This window comes from Geotrypetes seraphini, chromosome 1 (assembly GCF_902459505.1).
Source record: "Geotrypetes seraphini chromosome 1, aGeoSer1.1, whole genome shotgun sequence".
NCBI lineage: Eukaryota > Metazoa > Chordata > Amphibia > Gymnophiona > Dermophiidae > Geotrypetes > Geotrypetes seraphini.
Genome location: NC_047084.1, coordinates 122,168,620 through 122,192,094, shown reverse-complemented (window position 1 = coordinate 122,192,094; position 23,475 = coordinate 122,168,620). Strand labels below are relative to the sequence as shown.

The 23,475-nt window shown below is 52.3% G+C and overlaps 1 protein-coding gene across 3 annotated transcripts in view; it reads right to left on the bottom strand.

The window, feature by feature from the left end:
* Positions 1-23,475, bottom strand: part of LOC117357152 (cyclic AMP-responsive element-binding protein 3-like protein 4) — a 183,784-nt gene that overhangs the window by 103,784 nt on the left and 56,525 nt on the right. The gene's annotated exons all lie outside the window — the stretch shown is intronic.

The window sequence follows — 23,475 nt, the reverse complement described above, 5'->3', positions numbered from 1 at the left end:
GAGAAAGGAACGAATCGGGCTAGGGTGCTCTTGAGGCTGCGCTGTCTCTCGGTAGAGAAAGGAACGAATCGGGCTAGGGCGCTCGGTAGGCTGCGCTGTCTCTCGGTAGAGAAAGGAACGAATCGGGCTAGAGTGCTCTTGAGGCTGCGCTGTCTCTCGGTAGAGAAAGGAACGAATCGGGCTAGGGCGGTCACAAGGCTGCGCTGTCTCTCGGTAGAGAAAGGAACGAATCGGGCTAGGGTGCTCTTGAGGCTGCGCTGTCTCTCGGCAGAGAAAGGAACGAATCGGGCTAGGGAGGTCAACAAGGCTGCGCTGTCTCTCGGTAGAGAAAGGGGCGAATCGGGCTAGGGAGGTCAACAAGGCTGCGCTGTCTCTCGGTAGAGAAAGGAACGAATCGGGCTAGGGTGCTCTTGAGGCTGCGCTGTCTCTCGGTAGAGAAAGGGACGAATCAGGCTAGGGAGGTCAACAAGGCTGCGCTGTCTCTCGGTAGAGAAAGGAACGAATCGGGCTAGGGCGCTCGTTAGGCTGCGCTGTCTCTCGGTAGAGAAATGAACGAATCGGGCTAGAGTGCTCTTGAGGCTGCGCTGTCTCTCGGTAGAGAAAGGAACGAATCGGGCTAGGGCGGTCACGAGGCTGCGCTGTCTCTCGGTAGAGAAAGGAACGAATTGGGCTAGGGCGGTCACAAGGCTGCGCTGTCTCTCGGTAGAGAAAGGAACGAATCGGGCTAGGGTGCTCTTGAGGCTGCGCTGTCTCTCGGCAGAGAAAGGAACGAATCGGGCTAGGGAGGTCAACAAGGCTGCGCTGTCTCTCGGTAGAGAAAGGAACGAATCGGGCTAGGGCGCTCGTGAGGCTGCGCTGTCTCTCGGTAGAGAAAGGAACGAATCGGGCTAGGGCGGTCACAAGGCTGCGCTGTCTCTCGGTAGAGAAAGGAACGAATCAGGCTAGAGTGCTCTTGAGGCTGCGCTGTCTCTCGGTAGAGAAAGGAACGAATCGGGCTAGGGCGGTCACAAGGCTGCGCTGTCTCTCGGTAGAGAAAGGAACGAATCGGGCTAGGGTGCTCTTGAGGCTGCGCTGTCTCTCGGTAGAGAAAGGGACGAATCAGGCTAGGGAGGTCAACAAGGCTGCGCTGTCTCTCGGTAGAGAAAGGAACGAATCGGGCTAGGGCGCTCGTTAGGCTGCGCTGTCTCTCGGTAGAGAAAGGAACGAATCGGGCTAGAGTGCTCTTGAGGCTGCGCTGTCTCTCGGTAGAGAAAGGAACGAATCGGGCTAGGGTGCTCTTGAGGCTGCGCTGTCTCTCGGTAGAGAAAGGGACGAATCAGGCTAGGGAGGTCAACAAGGCTGCGCTGTCTCTCGGTAGAGAAAGGAACGAATCGGGCTAGGGCGCTCGTTAGGCTGCGCTGTCTCTCGGTAGAGAAAGGAACGAATCGGGCTAGAGTGCTCTTGAGGCTGCGCTGTCTCTCGGTAGAGAAAGGAACGAATCGGGCTAGGGCGGTCACAAGGCTGCGCTGTCTCTCGGTAGAGAAAGGGACGAAATGGGCTAGGGCGGTCACAAGGCTGCGCTGTCTCTCAGTAGAGAAAGGAACGAATCGGGCTAGGGTGCTCTTGAGGCTGCGCTGTCTCTCGGCAGAGAAAGGAACGAATCGGGCTAGGGAGGTCAACAAGGCTGCGCTGTCTCTCGGTAGAGAAAGGAACGAATCGGGCTAGGGTGCTCTTGAGGCTGCGCTGTCTCTCGGCAGAGAAAGGAACGAATCGGGCTAGGGAGGTCAACAAGGCTGCGCTGTCTCTCGGTAGAGAAAGGGGCGAATCGGGCTAGGGAGGTCAACAAGGCTGCGCTGTCTCTCGGTAGAGAAAGGAACGAATCGGGCTAGGGTGCTCTTGAGGCTGCGCTGTCTCTCGGTAGAGAAAGGGACGAATCAGGCTAGGGAGGTCAACAAGGCTGCGCTGTCTCTCGGTAGAGAAAGGAACGAATCGGGCTAGGGCGCTCGTTAGGCTGCGCTGTCTCTCGGTAGAGAAATGAACGAATCGGGCTAGAGTGCTCTTGGGGCTGCGCTGTCTCTCGGTAGAGAAAGGAACGAATCGGGCTAGGGCGGTCACAAGGCTGCGCTGTCTCTCGGTAGAGAAAGGAACGAATTGTGCTAGGGCGGTCACAAGGCTGCGCTGTCTCTCAGTAGAGAAAGGAACGAATCGGGCTAGGGTGCTCTTGAGGCTGCGCTGTCTCTCGGCAGAGAAAGGAACGAATCGGGCTAGGGAGGTCAACAAGGCTGCGCTGTCTCTCGGTAGAGAAAGGAACGAATCGGGCTAGGGCGCTCGTGAGGCTGCGCTGTCTCTCGGTAGAGAAAGGAACGAATCGGGCTAGGGCGGTCACAAGGCTGCGCTGTCTCTCGGTAGAGAAAGGAACGAATCAGGCTAGAGTGCTCTTGAGGCTGCGCTGTCTCTCGGTAGAGAAAGGAACGAATTGGGCTAGGGCGGTCACAAGGCTGCGCTGTCTCTCGGTAGAGAAAGGAACAAATCGGGCTAGGGCGGTCGCAAGGCTGCGCTGTCTCTCAGTAGAGAAAGGGGCGAATCGGGCTAGGGAGGTCAACAAGGCTGCGCTGTCTCTCGGTATAGAAAGGAACGAATCGGGCTAGGGTGCTCTTGAGGCTGCGCTGTCTCTCGGTAGAGAAAGGAACGAATCGGGCTAGGGCGGTCACAAGGCTGCGCTGTCTCTCGGTAGAGAAAGGAACGAATCGGGCTAGAGTGCTCTTGAGGCTGCGCTGTCTCTCGGTAGAGAAAGGAACGAATTGGGCTAGGGCGGTCACAAGGCTGCGCTGTCTCTCGGTAGAGAAAGGAACAAATTGGGCTAGGGCGGTCACAAGGCTGCGCTGTCTCTCGGTAGAGAAAGGGGCGAATCGGGCTAGGGAGGTCAACAAGGCTGCGCTGTCTCTCGGTAGAGAAAGGAACGAATCGGGCTAGGGTGCTCTTGAGGCTGTGCTGTCTCTCGGTAGAGAAAGGAACGAATCGGGCTAGGGCACTCGTTAGGCTGCGCTGTCTCTCGGTAGAGAAAGGAACGAATCGGGCTAGAGTGCTCTTGAGGCTGCGCTGTCTCTCGGTAGAGAAAGGAACGAATCGGGCTAGGGCGGTCACAAGGCTGCGCTGTCTCTCGGTAGAGAAAGGAACGAATCGGGCTAGGGTGCTCTTGAGGCTGCGCTGTCTCTCGGCAGAGAAAGGAACGAATCGGGCTAGGGAGGTCAACAAGGCTGCGCTGTCTCTCGGTAGAGAAAGGGGCGAATCGGGCTAGAGTGCTCTTGAGGCTGCGCTGTCTCTCGGTAGAGAAAGGAACGAATCGGGCTAGGGCACTCGTTAGGCTGCGCTGTCTCTCGGTAGAGAAAGGAACGAATCGGGCTAGAGTGCTCTTGAGGCTGCGCTGTCTCTCGGTAGAGAAAGGAACGAATTGGGCTAGGGCGGTCACAAGGCTGCGCTGTCTCTCGGTAGAGAAAGGAACGAATCGGGCTAGGGCGGTCACAAGGCTGCGCTGTCTCTCGGTAGAGAAAGGGGCGAATCGGGCTAGAGTGCTCTTGAGGCTGCGCTGTCTCTCGGTAGAGAAAGGAACGAATCGGGCTAGGGCACTCGTTAGGCTGCGCTGTCTCTCGGTAGAGAAAGGAACGAATCGGGCTAGAGTGCTCTTGAGGCTGCGCTGTCTCTCGGTAGAGAAAGGAACGAATCGGGCTAGGGCGGTCACAAGGCTGCGCTGTCTCTCGGTAGAGAAAGGAACGAATCGGGCTAGGGTGCTCTTGAGGATGCGCTGTCTCTCGGCAGAGAAAGGTACGAATCGGGCTAGGGAGGTCAACAAGGCTGCGCTGTCTCTCGGTAGAGAAAGGGGCGAATCGGGCTAGGGAGGTCAACAAGGCTGCGCTGTCTCTCGGTAGAGAAAGGAACGAATCGGGCTAGGGTGCTCTTGAGGCTGCGCTGTCTCTCGGTAGAGAAAGGAACGAATCGGGCTAGGGCGGTCACAAGGCTGCGCTGTCTCTCGGTAGAGAAAGGGGCGAATCGGGCTAGGGAGGTCAACAAGGCTGCGCTGTCTCTCGGTAGAGAAAGGTACGAATCGGGCTAGGGTGCTCTTGAGGCTGCGCTGTCTCTCGGTAGAGAAAGGAACGAATCGGGCTAGGGCGGTCACAAGGCTGCGCTGTCTCTCGGTAGAGAAAGGAACGAATCGGGCTAGGGCGCTCTTGAGGCTGCGCTGTCTCTCGGTAGAGAAAGGAACGAATCGGGCTAGGGCACTCGTTAGGCTGCGCTGTCTCTCGGTAGAGAAAGGAACGAATCGGGCTAGAGTGCTCTTGAGGCTGCGCTGTCTCTCGGTAGAGAAAGGAACGAATCGGGCTAGGGCGGTCACAAGGCTGCGCTGTCTCTCGGTAGAGAAAGGAACGAATCGGGCTAGGGTGCTCTTGAGGCTGCGCTGTCTCTCGGCAGAGAAAGGAACGAATCGGGCTAGGGAGGTCAACAAGGCTGCGCTGTCTCTCGGTAGAGAAAGGGGCGAATCGGGCTAGGGAGGTCAACAAGGCTGCGCTGTCTCTCGGTAGAGAAAGGAACGAATCGGGCTAGGGTGCTCTTGAGGCTGCGCTGTCTCTCGGTAGAGAAAGGGACGAATCAGGCTAGGGAGGTCAACAAGGCTGCGCTGTCTCTCGGTAGAGAAAGGAACGAATCGGGCTAGGGCGCTCGTTAGGCTGCGCTGTCTCTCGGTAGAGAAATGAACGAATCGGGCTAGAGTGCTCTTGAGGCTGCGCTGTCTCTCGGTAGAGAAAGGAACGAATCGGGCTAGGGCGGTCACAAGGCTGCGCTGTCTCTCGGTAGAGAAAGGAACGAATTGGGCTAGGGCGGTCACAAGGCTGCGCTGTCTCTCGGTAGAGAAAGGAACGAATCGGGCTAGGGTGCTCTGGAGGCTGCGCTGTCTCTCGGCAGAGAAAGGAACGAATCGGGCTAGGGAGGTCAACAAGGCTGCGCTGTCTCTCGGTAGAGAAAGGAACGAATCGGGCTAGGGCGCTCTTGAGGCTGCGCTGTCTCTCGGTAGAGAAAGGAACGAATCGGGCTAGGGCGGTCACAAGGCTGCGCTGTCTCTCGGTAGAGAAAGGAACGAATCGGGCTAGAGTGCTCTTGAGGCTGCGCTGTCTCTCGGTAGAGAAAGGAACGAATTGGGCTAGGGCGGTCACAAGGCTGCGCTGTCTCTCGGTAGAGAAAGGAACGAATCGGGCTAGGGCGGTCACAAGGCTGCGCTGTCTCTCGGTAGAGAAAGGGGCGAATCGGGCTAGGGAGGTCAACAAGGCTGCGCTGTCTCTCGGTATAGAAAGGAACGAATCGGGCTAGGGTGCTCTTGAGGCTGCGCTGTCTCTCGGTAGAGAAAGGAACGAATCGGGCTAGGGCGGTCACAAGGCTGCGCTGTCTCTCGGTAGAGAAAGGAACGAATCGGGCTAGGGTGCTCTCGAGGCTGCGCTGTCTCTCGGTAGAGAAAGGAACGAATCGGGCTAGGGCGCTCGTTAGGCTGCGCTGTCTCTCGGTAGAGAAAGGAACGAATCGGGCTAGAGTGCTCTTGAGGCTGCGCTGTCTCTCGGTAGAGAAAGGAACGAATCGGGCTAGGGCGGTCACAAGGCTGCGCTGTCTCTCGGTAGAGAAAGGAACGAATCGGGCTAGGGTGCTCTTGAGGCTGCGCTGTCTCTCGGCAGAGAAAGGAACGAATCGGGCTAGGGAGGTCAACAAGGCTGCGCTGTCTCTCGGTAGAGAAAGGGGCGAATCGGGCTAGGGAGGTCAACAAGGCTGCGCTGTCTCTCGGTAGAGAAAGGAACGAATCGGGCTAGGGTGCTCTTGAGGCTGCGCTGTCTCTCGGTAGAGAAAGGGACGAATCAGGCTAGGGAGGTCAACAAGGCTGCACTGTCTCTCGGTAGAGAAAGGAACAAATCGGGCTAGGGCGCTCGTTAGGCTGCGCTGTCTCTCGGTAGAGAAAGGAACGAATCGGGCTAGAGTGCTCTTGAGGCTGCGCTGTCTCTCGGTAGAGAAAGGAACGAATCGGGCTAGGGCGGTCACAAGGCTGCGCTGTCTCTCGGTAGAGAAAGGGACGAATTGGGCTAGGGCGGTCACAAGGCTGCGCTGTCTCTCAGTAGAGAAAGGAACGAATCGGGCTAGGGTGCTCTTGAGGCTGCGCTGTCTCTCGGCAGAGAAAGGAACGAATCGGGCTAGGGAGGTCAACAAGGCTGCGCTGTCTCTCGGTAGAGAAAGGAACGAATCGGGCTAGGGCGCTCGTGAGGCTGCGCTGTCTCTCGGTAGAGAAAGGAACGAATCGGGCTAGGGCGGTCACAAGGCTGCGCTGTCTCTCGGTAGAGAAAGGAACGAATCAGGCTAGAGTGCTCTTGAGGCTGCGCTGTCTCTCGGTAGAGAAAGGAACGAATTGGGCTAGGGCGGTCACAAGGCTGCGCTGTCTCTCGGTAGAGAAAGGAACAAATCGGGCTAGGGCGGTCACAAGGCTGCGCTGTCTCTCGGTAGAGAAAGGAACGAATCGGGCTAGGGCGGTCACAAGGCTGCGCTGTCTCTCGGTAGAGAAAGGAACGAATCGGGCTAGGGCGGTCACAAGGCTGCGCTGTCTCTCAGTAGAGAAAGGAACGAATCGGGCTAGGGTGCTCTTGAGGCTGCGCTGTCTCTCGGCAGAGAAAGGAACGAATCGGGCTAGGGAGGTCAACAAGGCTGCGCTGTCTCTCGGTAGAGAAAGGAACGAATCGGGCTAGAGTGCTCTTGAGGCTGCGCTGTCTCTCAGTAGAGAAAGGAACAAATCGGGCTAGGGCGGTCACAAGGCTGCGCTGTCTCTCGGTAGAGAAAGGAACGAATCGGGCTAGGGCGGTCACAAGGCTGCGCTGTCTCTCGGTAGAGAAAGGAACGAATCGGGCTAGGGTGCTCTTGAGGCTGCGCTGTCTCTCGGCAGAGAAAGGAACGAATCGGGCTAGGGCGGTCACAAGGCTGCGCTGTCTCTCAGTAGAGAAAGGAACGAATCGGGCTAGGGTGCTCTTGAGGCTGCGCTGTCTCTCGGCAGAGAAAGGAACGAATCGGGCTAGGGAGGTCAACAAGGCTGCGCTGTCTCTCGGTAGAGAAAGGAACGAATCGGGCTAGAGTGCTCTTGAGGCTGCGCTGTCTCTCGGTAGAGAAAGGAACAAATAGGGCTAGGGCGGTCACAAGGCTGCGCTGTCTCTCGGCAGAGAAAGGAACGAATCGGGCTAGGGAGGTCAACAAGGCTGCGCTGTCCCTCGGTAGGGAAAGGAACGAATCGGGCTAGGGCGCTCGTGAGGCTGCGCTGTCTCTCGGTAGAGAAAGGAACGAATCGGGCTAGAGTGCTCTTGAGGCTGTGCTGTCTCTCGGTAGAGAAAGGAACGAATCGGGCTAGGGCGGTCACAAGGCTGCGCTGTCTCTCGGTAGAGAAAGGAACGAATCGGGCTAGAGTGCTCTTGAGGCTGCGCTTTCTCTCGGTAGAGAAAGGAACGAATCGGGCTAGGGCGGTCACAAGGCTGCGCTGTCTCTCGGTAGAGAAAGGAACTAATCGGGCTAGGGTGCTCGTGAGGCTGCGCTGTCTCTCGGTAGAGAAAGCACAGTTACTTACCGTAACAGGTGTTATCCAGGGACAGCAGGCAGATATTCTCACATGTGTGTGACGTCATCCACGGAGCCCCGATGCGGACAGCTTTTCAAGCAAACTTGATTGAAGATTTCAAGTTTGCTAGTACTGCACCACGCATGTGTGTGCCTTCCTGATCCACTAGAGGGCGCATCCTCTCCTCATGGTCTTCAGTTTAGATAGCTAGCAAAGAAGCCAACCTCGGGGAGGTGGGCGGGTTGTGAGAATATCTGCCTGCTGTCCCTGGATAACACCTGTTACGGTAAGTAACTGTGCTTTATCCCAGGACAAGCAGGCAGCATATTCTCACATGTGGGTGACCTCCAAGCTAACCAAAAAGGGATGGAGGGAAGTTGGCAATTCAAGAAAACAGATTACGCAAAACCGACTGGCCAAACCGGCCGTCGCTCCTGGACAGAGTATCCAGACAGTAGTGGGAGGTGAAAGAATGAACCGAAGACCAAGTGGCAGCCTTGCAAATCTCCTCGATAGGCGTTGACCTGAGGAAAGCTACAGAAGCCGCCATCGCTCGGACTCTATGTCCCGGGACTCAACCATGCAGCGCGAGACCAGCCTGAGCGTAGCAAACCAGCAGCCAACCAGTTGGACGAGGTGCGCTGGGAAACAGGGCGTCCCACCCGAGTAGGGTCGAAGGACAAAAACAATTGAGGAACCATCCGATGAGACTGAGTGCGTTGAAGATAAAAAGCCAACGCCCTCTTACAGTCAATCGTATGAAGCGCCACCACGCCAGGATGAGAGTGGGGCTTTGGAAAAAAGACCGGAAGAACAATGGAACGATTGAGATGAAAGTCCGAAACCTTCTTGGGCAAGAACTTGTAATGAGTACGCAGGACCACTGCGTCCTGATAAAATACAGCAGAAGACGGGTCCGCAACCAGAGGATGCAGCTCACGGACTCTACGAACAGACGTGAGACCAACCAGGAATACCACCCGCCAGGTGAAACAGATCAAAAGAGCGTTATCAATGGGTTCAAACGGAGGTTTCACCAATTGAGCCAGGACCACCCTAAGATCCCAAACCACCGGAGGGGGCTTGAGCGGAGGATGAACATTGAAGAGACCCTTCAGAAAGCGGGAAACCGTCGGATGGACGGAGAGCAGCTTCCCATCCAGCGGCCAAGGAAAGGCAGCAATCGCACAGAGGTGGACTCGGATAGATGTCGATTTGAGACCAGACCGAGACAAGTGGAACAGAAAATCCAGCACTGAAGGGAAGGAGGCAGAGAGTGGATCCATGCAGTGCTCAGCATACCACGCAGCAAATCAGGAGCATTTCTGGGAAAAGCATTGCCGAGTGGAGCCCATACGAGAAGCCTCGAGAATATCCCAACCGACTGAGAGAAACAGAAGGAGGGAGGCACGTTGCGAGGAACCAAGCTGATAAGTGTAGAGACTGCAGATTGGGAGGCAACAGAAACCTCAACACTGAGACAGCAGAGAAGGGAACATAGGTAGAAGCAGAGGCTCCCTGACACGCTGAAGGAGCAGGGAGAACCACAGCTGTCAGGGCCACAGAGGAGCCAGCAAGATCATGGTGGCGCAGCCCGACAGGAGGTGCATCAAAGATCTGAGAATCAGAGTAAAGGGAGGGAACGCATAGAGGAACCTGCCCATCCAATCGAGAAGGAAAGCATCCACCTCGATGCGAACCCGGGAGAACATCCTCGAGCAATATCGAGGCAACCAGTGAGTGAGGGGCGAAGCGAACAGAACTACCTGTGGGGTTCCCCACCAAACAACCACATGCCGCAGAGTCTGAGAATGGAGCGACCATTCATGCGGCCGAGAAGTGCGACTCAACGTGTCCACCAGACAATGCTGCTCGCCCCGGAAATACACCGCCCGAAGAAATAAGTAGTGGTGTAACGCCCCCTGCCAATGACGAAGGGCTCCCCTGCAAAGTAACAGGGAACCTGTACACCCTGGCTTGGTCACAGAATACATCGCCACCGGGATGTCGGGACGCACCAGGACCCCGCAATCTTGCAACCAATAATGAAAATCCACCCCGGCATTATAAATGGCCCGGAGCTCCAGCAGATTGATGCGGCTGCGACAGCCCGCACCCGACCAAAGACCCTGAGTCCAAAGGCCGTCGAGGTGCACCCCTAAGCCTATGCCGAGGAGTCCATCGGCAGAACCTTCTGATGCGGGGATACGAAGAGGTGGCCCACCAACGAAACAAGCGTGTCCAGGAGGGAGGCACCACAATGTGCTTGGAAGCGGGATCCCGATCCTGCCACCACTGAGATGCTCGGGTCCAGCGGGGAACACGAAGATGAAACCAGGCGAACATCGGGACATGAACCGTGGAGACCCATGATCCCAAAAGGATCAGCATCAGCTCGGCCGAGGCCGAAGACTGCGGAGACACCAGCTGACTCAAGCGCAGACAGGCGGCCTGCCGAGGCAGAAAAGACCAGAGGCGGACCGAGGACAGAGAGGCCACCTTCCGGCATAAACAAACAAGGGCCACCCCCTGAGGCCGAAACAAGAAGGAGCGCAGACAAACTGGGTCCAGGTCTGCCCCAACGGACTCCCGAGACTGGGGCGGGCAGAGTCTGAACCACTCCCGGACTAGAACTAGTGCAGGTCACGAAGGGCCTGGACCAGACGCAGATGGGAGGATGGGAATGCCCAACCGACAGAAGCGAGGCTATACTCCCAGTGCGTAGACACGGAGACACCCCTCCCGAAGGGAGGGGAGGAATCCCAGAAGGAGAGCAGCCCGGAGGCTATGCAAGAATAGTCAAAAAGATGGCCAGGAGTCGCCGAAGCCGGTGACTGGACCATAACCCGGCGCTGCTGCAGCTATTGTGGGTGCTGCGAAGGAGGCCGAGAACACAAGAAAGGTATCCGGAGGGCCCCTCCGGAGAAGGAGTCCAAACCACCAAGGCAGAGGGGATTCAGCTGAAGGCGTCCCGATAGGTGAAGGACCGGTTGCGTTCTGAGAGGCGGTTAGTGGCCACAGCAAGAGAGGCCTCAAGAAGCGCAGAACTCACGCAAGTAAAAGTGGCGAGACGATCCTGGAGGTTCGGATCCTCAGCCACACTCTGCGCCAAGCGAGATAACGCATGGCAGGAGCAATAGAGCCGGAGCAGGGAGAGAGTCTCCTCCAGGCAACCAAACTCCATACTACAAGATTCCGTCACGGCTACCCGGAATGAACCGAAGAGAAAGCGGGGAACCCTTTCGAACAGGAACCGGAGACGCCAAGGCACAGAGCCCCAGATGACGTCGAGACACTAAGCCCCCGTCGATAACGGGGCGCAAACCCGCAGTTGACGCCGAGGCCCAAAGCCTCAGCCGCTGCCGAGATATAAAGCCCCCAGCGACGTTGCGGCACCAAGCCACAGTCGACATCGAGACACAAAGCCACCGCCAACCAAAGGGCAAAGCCCCAAGCGACGTCAAGTCACGAAGCTCCAGTCGACGGCGAGACACGAAGCCCCGGCAACGACGAGGCACAGATCTCCAGCCGACAATGAGGCCCCCAGCCTCAGTCGACGTCGAGGCACAAGCCTCAGGCGCCGTCGAAGCACAAGCGTCAAGTGACGCGGAGCACACGGCTGCAGCCGACGTTGAAGGTACAAAGCATCCGTCGACGTCGAGACACCCAGCCTCAGTCGACATCGAGACACCAAGCCCCAGTCGACATCGAGGCAGAAAGTCGAAGCACAAAGCCTTAGACGACGTCAAGGCACCAAGCCGCCTCCTACGTCGAGGCACAGGGCCTCAGGCGGCGGTGAGGCACGAAGCCTCAGTCGACGTCGAGGCACGAAGCCTCAGTCGACGTCGAGGCACGAAGCCTCAGTCGACGTCGAGGCACGAAGCCTCAGTCGACGTCGAGGCACGAAGCCTCAGTCGACGTCGAGGCACGAAGCCTCAGTCGACGTCGAGGCACGAAGCCTCAGTCGACGTCGAGGCACGAAGCCTCAGTCGACGTCGAGGCACGAAGCCTCAGTCGACGTCGAGGCACATCGAGATTCAGAAGTCGGCACCCTACCAATGAAACTGGTAATAAAGGTGCAGCAGTGCGCTCCATAAAGGGCAACCTCGAGATGAGTATTCCCATCAAAGGAGGCACGCTTCGAAGGTCTCGTAGAGGCGGGCACGAATGCACTCGATGCCTGGAATGCCTGAGACTCAGCCGGTGGCATTACCGAGGTAACGCAGCTAGAAGAACAGAAAGAAAGAAAGAAGACTTACCGGGGATCGAAGCTACTCAGTCCCATTCCAACGAAGGAAAAATGGTCCTGGCCATCCTGCTCACACGAGGTGAGCCCAGAGAGAGGCCAGGGAAGAAGAAAATACAGCTGCAGCCAAATGAGGCCTAGCCGCATGGCTGAGGCCCAAGAAGGGCCTGCCGGTGGAACCAGCAGAAACACAATAAAAAGTCCTTTTTTTTTTTTTTTTTTTGAAACAAAGAAATACACGATCAATCAACAAACGCACAGCGACTCCCTAACAAAATAAAGAAGCCGCGGTGCTAGAAGGGCACTTATAAGAACGCAGAGAAGAGAGACAGGGCTTTCTGGCTCCGCGGAAAACTAAGAACTGAAGACCATGAGGAGGGGATGCGCCCTCTAGTGGATCAGGAAGGCACACAGATGCGTGGTGCAGCACTAGCAAACTTGAAATCTTCAATCAAGTTTGGTTGAAAAGCTGTCCGCATCAGGGCTCCGTGGATGACGTCACCCACATGTGAGAATATGCTGCCTGCTTGTCCTGGGATAAAGGAACAAATCGGGCTAGGGCGGTCACAAGGCTGCGCTGTCTCTCAGTAGAGAAAAGGGCGAATCAGGCTAGGGTGCTTGTGAGGCTGCGCTGTCTCTCGGTAGAGAAAGGAACGAATCGGGCTAGGGCGGTCACAAGGCTGCGCTGTCTCTCGGCAGAGAAAGGAACGAATCGGGCTAGGGCAGTCACAAGGCTGCGCTGTCTCTCGGCAGAGAAAGGAACGAATCGGGCTAGGGAGGTCAACAAGACTGCGCTGTCTCTAGGTAGAGAAAGGAACGAATTGGGCTAGGGTGTCGTGAGGCTGCGCTGTCTCTCAATAGAGAAATGAACGAATCGGGCTAGGGAGGTCAACAAGGCTGCGCTGTCTCTAGGTAGAGAAAGGAACGAATTGGGCTAGGGTGCTCGTGAGGCTGCGCTGTCTCTCGGCAGAGAAAGGAACAAATCGGGCTAGGGTGTCGTGAGGCTGCGCTGTCTCTCAATAGAGAAATGAACGAATCGGGCTAGGGAGGTCAACAAGGCTGCGCTGTCTCTCGGTAGAGAAAGGAACGAATCGGGCTAGGGTGCTCGTGAGGCTGCGCTGTCTGTCTGTAGAGAAAGGGGTGAATCAGGCTAGGGTGTTCATGAGGCGGCGCTGTCTCTCAGTAGAGAAAGGGGCGAATAAGGCTAGGGTGCTCTTGAGGCTGTGCTGTCTCTCGGTAGAGAAAGGAACGAATCGGGCTAGGGCGGTCACAAGGCTGCGCTGTCTCTCAGTAGAGAAAGGGGCGAATAAGGCTAGGGTGCTCTTGAGGCTGTGCTGTCTCTCGGTAGAGAAAGGAACGAATCGGGCTAGGGCAGTCACAAGGCTGCGCTGTCTCTCCGTAGCGAAAAGGGCGAAACGGGCTAGGGTGCTGTTGAGGCTGCGCTGTCTCTCGGTAAAGAAAGGGGCAAATCGGGTTAGGGCACTCGTGATTTCTGGTATAGAAGGGGGTGAACCACAGTCTAGTACTTGCTGGTTGGAACTAAAGAACAAGCTGTCAGGCTAACTTTTAAACACAAACATATCACTATTTCTATCAAGTGCTTTCTTGATAGAAATCAGATCTAAACTCCAGGCTTAGTGCGTGGAGAAGGAGGCATGTGGAGCTCTTGAGAAATTGGCCACCCAGTACTGCCCTCAGAGCAAAGCCTGAAGATTGGATGGCTCTGAAAAGACCCTATACCATCTGGTTTCTCAAGCATTATAGGCAAGGGGAAGCACCAGCACCCTCACTAATTCACCCACCATACGCACCTTCACTTCCCCCCTCCAACCAGCTGCTTGTGTTGGCGTCACTTCCGGTCTGAGGGAAAGGGGGAAGCGCCACCCACTGATTATAGCATAGAGACAGGTTTGCTATTCTTAGTACTAGAATGTAGAGCATTAATTGATAAGGTTTTAGTTACGGTGCTGAAACTGGCCCATAATGCTTTTTCTACCCAGTTTCCGCTGGTTTTGTTTTGGCTGAAACTGACCATGTGGTTTTGGTGAAAGGCAAAAACTGTTGCTTTTCCTGTGTGTCTTCTCCTTTCCCATCCCCCAATCTGCCCACCTGCCTAGATTATAACCCCTGATGATGTAGGGCAGCGGTCTCCTACCTTTCTCATGTAAAGGGCCACAATATACGCCTCACAGGGACTTAGCAAACACAAGATATGGAGGGCCATGTATGTCAATGCACACAGTTTAGGTAACAAAATTCTAAAATTGGAGGCTGAAATAAGGAATGCCGACCTAGATGTGGTGGCAATATCTGAAACTTGGTTCACGGACTCACATGGGTGGGATATGGCTATACCGGGCTACAATCTACTTCGTCAGGACAGAGAGGGCAGGTTAGGAGAGGGGGTAGCTCTATACATTAAAGAGGACATCAAAACCACCAGGATCACAGATGTCAAGTACACCGGGGAGTCCCTCTGGGTAAACCTGGCAAGAGGCAGAGAAAAATGCCTGTATCTAGGTGTGGTATACAGACCCCCAAGACAACTGGAAGACTTGGACGCAGAATTAATTGAAGACATAGAGAATATCACTCTACGAGGAGAAGCTGTACTGCTAGGGGACTTCAATATGCCTGATGCAGACTGGAACTCATTTTCAGCGACAACCAGCGGTAGCAGGAGGCTCTTAACCTCCATAAAGGGAGCACGTCTCAAAACAAATGGTAACGGAGCCCACTAGGGCCCAGGCGATCCTCGACCTGGTACTCACCAACGGGGAAAGTGTCTCAGAGGTCTCAGTAGGAGATACGCTAGCCTCCAGCGACCACAACATAGTATGGTTCAACCTTAGGAAAGGCTTCCCTAGATCAAACACGAAAACAAAGGTACTCAATTTCCGGGGCACAGACTTCGCACGCATGGGAGATTTCGTCCATCAGACGCTGCAGGACCAAGCGGAGACCGATGATGTAGAAGCTAAGTGGTTAACACTGAAATCAACCATACATGAAGCAACTAGCCGCTTCATAAAATCAGTAAATAAACGACAAAGAAACAATAAACCCCAATGGTTCACCGCGGAGATCTCGCACCTCATTAAGGAGAAGAAAAAAGCATTTCTCTCCTACAAGCGCACGGAGAAAAGAGAGGCAAAAGTAGAATATAGGACCAAGTCTACAGCTGTCAAAATGGCAGTTAGGGAGGCAAAACTTTGAGTGGAAGAAATTCTGGCAAAAAACATTAAAAAGGGGGACAAATCCTTCTTCAGGTATATTAGTGACAGAAAAAGGAACACAGGCGGGATAGTACGCCTTAGAAGACCGGACGGAAATTATGTGGAAGCAGATTCCGATAAAGCCGAACTACTGAATGAATACTTCTGCTCAGTCTTCACCTGTGAGGCACCGGGACACGGTCCGCAGTTGAAGGCAACACAAAGCACAGAAGATCCGTTTCAGAATTTTGAGTTCACACCAGGTGAAGTTTACAGTGAACTGGCAAGACTCAAGGTGAACAAAGCCATGGGACCAGACAATTTGCACCCAAGAGTGCTCAGAGAATTGAGCGATGTCCTGGCGAAACCGTTGGCTGAGCTATTCAATCTCTCTCTAAGTAAGGGGAAAGTTCCCCTGGACTGGAAATTAGCTAATGTCGTTCCTCTGCATAAAAAGGGTTGCAGGGCAGAGGCTGCGAATTATAGACCGGTGAGTCTCACATCAATAGTGTGCAAACTCATGGAAACACTAATTAAAAGCAAATTGGACACGATCTTGAATGAAGGGAATCTTCGGGATCCCAGTCAGCATGGATTCACCAAGGGTAGGTCCTGCCAATCCAATCTCATCAGCTTCTTTGACTGGGTAACAAGAAAGTTGGACTTGGGAGAGTCTTTGGACGTCGTGTACCTGGACTTCAGTAAAGCTTTTGACAGTGTCCCACATCGCAGGCTGCTAAGCAAGATGGAATCGATGGGGTTAGGAGAGACACTAACTGCATGGGTCAATGATTGGCTGAGTGGCAAACTTCAGAGGGTGGTGGTTAATGGTACCCTGTAAAACATCGGAGGTGACCAGTGGAGTGCCGCATGGCTCGGTCCTGGATCCACTGCTTTTCAACATATTCATAGGGGATCTGACTCAAGGGCTTCAAGGTAAAATAACACTATTCGCCGATGACGCCAAACTATGTAATATAGTAAGTGAACGCAGTTTACAGAATTATATGGCGCAGGACCTGCTTACATTGGAAAGTTGGTCCTCAACCTGGTAGCTAGGCTTCAATGCTAAGAAATGTAAGGTCATGCACCTCGGAAGCGGAAATCCATGCAGGACGTACTTCTTGATCAGAGAAACTTTAACTAGGACTTCAGCAGAACGAGATTTAGGAGTAATCATCAGTGCAGACATGAAAACTGCCAATCAAGTGGAGAAGGCTTCATCTAAGGCAAGGCAGATATTGGGTTGTATCAATAGAAGTTTCGTCAGCCGAAAGCCTGAAGTCATAATGCCGTTGTACAGGGCCATGGTGAGACCTCATCTGGAGTACTGTGTGCAATTCTGGAGGCCACATTACAGTAAAGATGTGCGCAGAATTGAATTGGTTCAACGGACTGCCACCAGGATGATCTCGGGGCTCAAGGGTCTCTCGTACGAAGAGAGACTGAACAAATTGCAGCTCTACACTCTCGAGGAACGTAGGGAGAGGGGAGACATGATCGAAACATTTAAGTACCTCACGGGACGTGTCGAAGTGGAAGATGATATTTTCTTTCTCAAGGGACCCTCGGCCACAAGAGGGCACCCGCTCAAACTCAGGGGCGGAAAATTTCATGGCGACACCAGAAAGTATTTCTTCACAGAGAGAGTGGTTGATCATTGGAACAAGCTTCCAGTGCAGGTGATCGAGGCAGACAGCGTGCCAGACTTTAAGAATAAATGGGATACCCATGTGGGATCCCTACGAGGGTCAAGATAAGGAAATTGGGTCATTAGGGCATAGACAGGGGGTGGGTAAGCAGAGTGGGCAGACTTGATGGGCTGTAGCCCTTTTCTGCCGTCATCTTCTATGTTTCTATGTAATATGAATATGAGAAAGCTCTGAGGGACAAGGTTCACCTCTAAGGAAATTTGGTCCCCAGTTTGGATGGGTTTTCTCACAGAGCCTGTAGTGTTGATGCCAGAGCTCTCGAGGGAGGGGGGTCTGTTCCAAATTTCTGTTTTTTGTTCAAATTGTTTTAAGTCTTAGTGAAGAACCAACACAAATAGCTTTCGATTGCCGTTCTACAACTGGTTATCATTGTACTTATTCTTTTTGTATTATTAATTTTGAACCCATTAAAAATGAATACAAACAGTGATTCTACAACACTTCAAGGATATATTAAAAACGCACTTTATTCTGTATTGTCAATGGTAGCAAATTCCAAAAATGAGAAACCTGAGTAACATACTTAAGAGACTGTTTGCACTTACTACATCAAATAAGCATTTACAGAATTTAAAGAACATTTCAGCCAACTGTTTGAAGGCCACAATGGAAACCATCGGGAGCCACTGACCTAAGATGTAGTCGGGGGCAGGAGTGATCCCAGTCGCTTCCATCCATGCCGGCTCTGCTCTCAAAATGGCTGCCATCACCTCTATGGCAATCTCATGAGCAAAAGCAACTGGGGATCACGTCTGCTCTGACCATTAGGGACTGTAAGGTGGTCAGGTGTGGTGGGGGGAGGGCTACTCTTTGTAGTCTTTTATGTGTGTGTAATGTGATTGCAATTAATGCAGCTGTGATCTTGCGTAGTAGTTAATATGGTTAACAGAGTCCTCCAAATAAATGCTTTTAATACAAAAGACTAAATTTGGGATGATAACTCCTTAGGAATTAACTTCTCTGGGGAGATATGACACCAGTTGTCATGCCAAATGCACCACAAAATCAGCCATTGTAAAAGCACTGTGTATTAGCGGAGGTCCAGGTCTGCAGAGGCTTTTTTGCTTGCAGGTCAAATATACTCTTTTGTTATTAAAATTTTTATATATCTTCTGGCTTGGATACTATTTGGGTGATTCTAAATAATTTCCAGGCTTTGTTGAAGATGCAGAGGCTAGATTCAGTGAAACAGGAGCCTGCAGTGACAGTTTTATTATAATATCATTTTCTCATTTCCCAACTAACACTACGGGGCTCATAATCAAAACAAAAAAAACGTCTAAAAAGTGGCCTAAATGGGTACTTGGATGATCAAAAAGCCTGATCATCCAAGTACCCATAACCAAAGCTGGTTTTAGACGTATCTAAAACCAGCTTAGGCCTTTCCCCTGCCTCTAAATGCATAGAGCAAAAAGAGGCGTTTTTAGAGGAGGGGAAAGGGCGGGTGGAGGGCCAACCTAGACATAGGCGTACAGCAGGTATAACCAAATGTCTAGTTAGGTTGTCTAGTCGGCACTTATACGTTTTGACTTAGACCAAGTCAAAACAGGTATAAGTGCCGAAAAAAGGCTCATCTCTCCTGCCGCGATGGTGATCGCCCACATCCCGAACCACAGCACTTTGGGGTGAGCAATCCACCCCTCCCCCCCCGAGCCCAAGCCCTCCTGCCACAGCGACCTCTCCCCTCAACTCGATCCGGGCAGGAGGGAGCTCAAGCCCTCCTGCCCCAGTGACCCCTCCAACTCGATCCGGGCAGGAGGAATCCCAAGCCCTCCTGCCCCAGTGAAACTCCCTATCCCCCACCCCCACTAGGATACGGGCAGGAGGGATCCCAGGCCCTCCTGCCCTCGGCGCACCCACCTCCCACCCACCTCCCAAACCCCTGATCAGCCCCCCCACCCGCCAACCTCCCTGCCAACCCAGCCCATGTGCCTAAGGCCCCACCCACAGGAAGGGCCTAAGGCTACTGGGTCGATTCCGGTTGGCCCAGGCGCTTCAGTCCCCACCTGTGGACAGGGTTTGAGGCGCCTGGGCCAATCAGGCCCTAAGGCCTGCCATTCAATGGATGGCGTGCCGGACGGACGGACAGGCTTGGGACCTGTCCGTCCAACTTTTTTTCAGGTACCGGTAGAGGTGTCGAAGGGTCAGCGGAAGGTGTCATGGGGTTCGGGGGGGGGCGAGTCAACTCGATTATTGTAACATCGCCTACTTGGCACTCCCCCAGAAGAATATGCGGCGATTGCAACTAGTACAAAATGCAGCGGTTAGACTACTTTACATAGAAACATAGAAGATGATGGCAGAAAAGGGCTACAGCCAATCAAGTCTACCCACTCTGCTTACCCACCCCCTGTCTATGCCCTAATGACCCAATTCTCTTATCTTGACCCTCTTATCTTGACCCACTTTGTGGACTGAAGAAGTTTGATCACGTAACACCTTCCTATCGACTTCTACATTGGCTGCCGATGGAGGCACGTGTGAAATTCAAGTTCGGTTGTTTTTGCTTCAAGGTACTTTATGGCTTAGCCACTAAATATATAACAGACCTTTTCTCTTTCACAACCAACAGACACAAGCGAAGCTTACACCCTAACTTTGTTTCTCCACCGGTCAGAGGTTGTAAATTTAAAAATCATCACCAACATCTTTTCTCACATCAAGCAGCACTATGGGGTAAAGACCTAGAACAATTACTCGTGCCTACTACCTATAGGGAATTCAGGAAACGCATAAAAACTCATCTGTTCCTGAAATACTTAGGAAACCAACCTATCCAAATTTAGTCCTCAACAAACGATCGCTAGAACTATCAATCACTAAGTCTGTACTTTGTTTATTCCATTCAATCTGTAACATTTCTAATCATTGTAAACCGCATAGAACTTCACGGTCTTGCGGTATATAAATTGTTATTATTATATGGTGTAAGTTCAGATGTAATGGTGGTCTGGGCGTTTAAACAGCTGAAAGTAGAGGCAGGCCATTATCAAAAAAACCTCCTTTTGGACTTTTTTTTTGAGAATGGACATTTTCCCTGCTTCTACTTTCAACGTTTAGGGCCTTAGGCCAAAAGGGGACTTAGACGTTTTTTTTTAATTATGCCCCTCCACTTGTCTAAGCTGATGGGTACTTGAAAACAAAGTTATTGGAAAATAATTTCAGAAATGTATTGCTCTTGATTGTAATTTTTCCGAGCATATAGTCCTTTTTAATTTTGGATTGTGCATCAGGCTGGAATAATGTCCGCAGTGTAGACCAGTGTCTGGACTCCTTTACCCTATATTAGGAAAAATCTACTCTACATCATGCTTATCCTTAATCAGTTTTACAACTAAATACAGGAAACATCTCAATGCTGTTGTCTCTTGTTACTTGTGCACCCTCTGAGTGAAGAAAAATTTCCTAGCATTGGTTCTAAACCTGTCCCCTTTCAATTTCTCCGAGTGCCCCCTTGTTCTTGTAGCTCCCAATAGGCTGAAGAATCTGTCCCTTTCCACCTTCTCTATGCCCTTCATGATAGAGACTTACAATATCATGTCTCCTCTGAGTCTCCGCTTCTCTAGGGTGAAGAGCCCCAGCCTTTCCAGCCTGTCTGCGTATGAAAGGTTTTCCATACCTTTTATCATTCTTGTCGCTCTTCTCTGAACCCTCTCAAGTATTTCCATGTCCTTCTTTAGGTATGGCGACCAATACTGGACACAGTATTCCAGATGCGGGCGCACCATCGCGTGATACAGCAGCATGATGACTTCCTTCGTTCTGGTTGTAATACCCTTCTTAATTATATCCAACATTCTGTTTGCTTTCTTTGAGGCTGCTGCGCATTGTGCCGTTGACTTCATTGTTGTGTCCACCAGCACACCCAAGTCTTTTGCAAGGTTACTTCCCCCTAGTATAGGGATCTCAAAGTCCCTCCTTGAGGGCCGCAATCCAGTCGGGTTTCCAGGATTTCCCCAATGAATATGCATTGAAAGCAGTGCATGCACATAGATCTCATGCATATTCATTGGGGAAATTCTGAAAACCTGACTGGATTGCAGCCCTCAAGGAGGGACTTTGAGATCCCTGCTCTAGTACTAATCCCCCCATTTGGTAGCTGAACATCGGGTTCTTTTTCCCTATATGCATGACCTTGCATTTCCCTACATTGAAGTTCATCTGCCATTTATTCGCCCACTCCTCCAGTTTGTTCAGGTCCCTTTGTAGGTCCTCACATTCTTCCACAGTTCTAACCCTGCTCCAGAGTTTAGTATCATCTGCAAATTTTATAACTTCACACTTCGTCCCCATTTCTAGGTCATTTATAAATACATTGAACAGCAGCAGTCCGAGTACCTTCCCCTGCAGAACTCCGCTCATGACCCTCCTCCAGTTCGAGTAGTGGCCCTTCACTCCAACCATTTGCTTCCTGCCTGTCAACCAGTGTTTAACCCATCTATGTACATCCCCTTCCACCCTGTGGTTCCACAGCTTCCTAAGTAGCCGCTCATGGGGTACCTTGTCAAAGACTTTTTGGAAGTTGAGATAAATGATGTCTACGGGTTCCCCTTGTTCAATCTGGCTGCTTACCCCCTCAAAGAAGTGCAGTAAGTTTGTTTGGCACGATCTTCCTTTGCAGAAGCCATGTTAGCTCGCTTTTATTAGTCCATTTTTATCAATGTGCTCACAGATGCTGTCCTTTATCAGTGCTTCTACTATCTTGCCCGGAACCGATGTCAAACTTACCGGCCTGTAGTTTCCCGGGTTTCCTCTCAATCCCTTTTTAAAGATAGGTGTAACATTTGCTATCCTCCAGTCCACCAGGATCTCACCAGTTTTCAAGGATAGGTTGCAAACTCGTTGGAGTATTTCCGCTATTTTGTTTCTTAGTTCTTTTAGTACCCTTGGGTGGATTCTGTCCGGGCTTGGTGATTTGTCACTTTTCAATCTATCTATCTGTTGGAGGATATCCTCATGGCTCACCTCTATTGTCGACAGTTTATCTTCTTGGTCTCCACTGAAGATCTCTTCGGGTTCTGGTACACTGGATGTGTCCTCGCTTGTGAAGACAGACGAGAAGAACTTGTTTAACCTATCAGCTACCTCTTTTTCTTCTTTTATCACTCCCTTTCTGTCTCCATCATCCAACGGTCCTACTTCCTCCCTCGCTGGTTGCTCCCCTTTAACGTATTTGAAGAACGATTTGAAATTTTTTGCCTCCCTGGCCAATCTTTCTTTATATTCCCTTTTCGCTCTCCTAACCACTCTATGACATTCTTTTTGGCATTTCCTGTGTGCCTTCCAGTTTTCCCCAGTTTGGTCCTTTTTCCATTTACATTACACTAGGGATTTCTATTCCGCCTATACTTTGCAGTTTAAGGCGGATTACAAAAGAGCTGACTAGACATTTCCAGTGAAGATACAGGTTGTTGGTTTGTTTTTTTTTTGGTTTTTTTTACAACAGAGGAGAGGTAACTAGATAGATTCCGAAGGAACTTGCAAATTGGATAGTAGATTGACAGTACGTTACTGTGAGATATAACAAATAGAGTACAGTTAGAGTACTGATAAGATTACTTTACATTTCAGGGATCTGTATACTTGGTAGGTGTTTTGGGGAGGAAGAGGTTTTCTTGGTGGGGGATTTTAGAGGAGAATTTATCTGGGAGGAGGGGGGGAATTTTAGGGGAGAGTTTATCGCTTTCTTCACTTCATTGGTTATCCATACTGGGTCTTTTGTTCAGTTTTTTTTGCACCCTTTTCTAAATCTGGGGATGTACATATGTTGTGCTTCTTGCACAATGTCCTTGAATAGGGACCAGGCTTGCTCCACAGTCTCTGTTTTCCGTGAGCTGTTTCTGAGTTTTTTTCACACCATTACTCTCATATGTCGAGGCCGACGGGACTACACTCACCGCCTGGATGGCCAGAGACTCCGAGGACGGCTTCTTCGGTAGCTGAGCTGAATCTGAAGGAGGAAGAGGAGAGTTACTCGAAGTCGAGGTCTTCGAGGCCGGAGCCACCGAGGCCTTCGAAGTCGAGGGAGACTTGCCCGGGACCGAGGTCTTCAAGGCCAACGTTGAGACCGAGGCTGAGGTCAAGGCCAAAACCGGGGTCGAAGCGTGGTCAGCCTCCAAGGCGAAGAGGTCCAAGATCCTGGCCCGACGCTGCCGAAGAGCCCGAGGCTGAAGGGTAGCACAACGAGGGCAAGAGTCCGTAGGGTGGTCAACCCCTAAGCACAGGATACACCAAAGGTGCAGGTCTGTGATGGAAATCACCCGACCTCACTGTGTGCACTTTTTGAACCCGGTAAGGGGCTGGGACATATGGCAAAAAGAAGGGCCGCGGCCAAGGGCAAACCGGGAGCCCCCGGTTCACCGACGAACAAAAAAAGAAAGTTTCACTCGTGGAAAAAAACAATAAAGACGCAGAGCACAGCGACTTCCGATACGAAAAAAAGAAAAAACGAAGCCGCGGTGCAAGAAAGGCACTTAGAATCGCAGAGAAGAGAGACAGGGCTTTCTGGCTCCGCGGAAAACTAAGAACTGAAGACCATGATGAGGAGATGCGCCCTCTAGCTGAGCGGGAAGGCACACGCATGCGCGGTGCAGCACTAGCAAACTTTGAGATCTTCAATCAAGTTTTCTTGAAAATGACATCACCCACATGTCGAGAATATGCTGCCTGCTTGTCCTGGGATAAAGCCCAGTATCCTGTTTC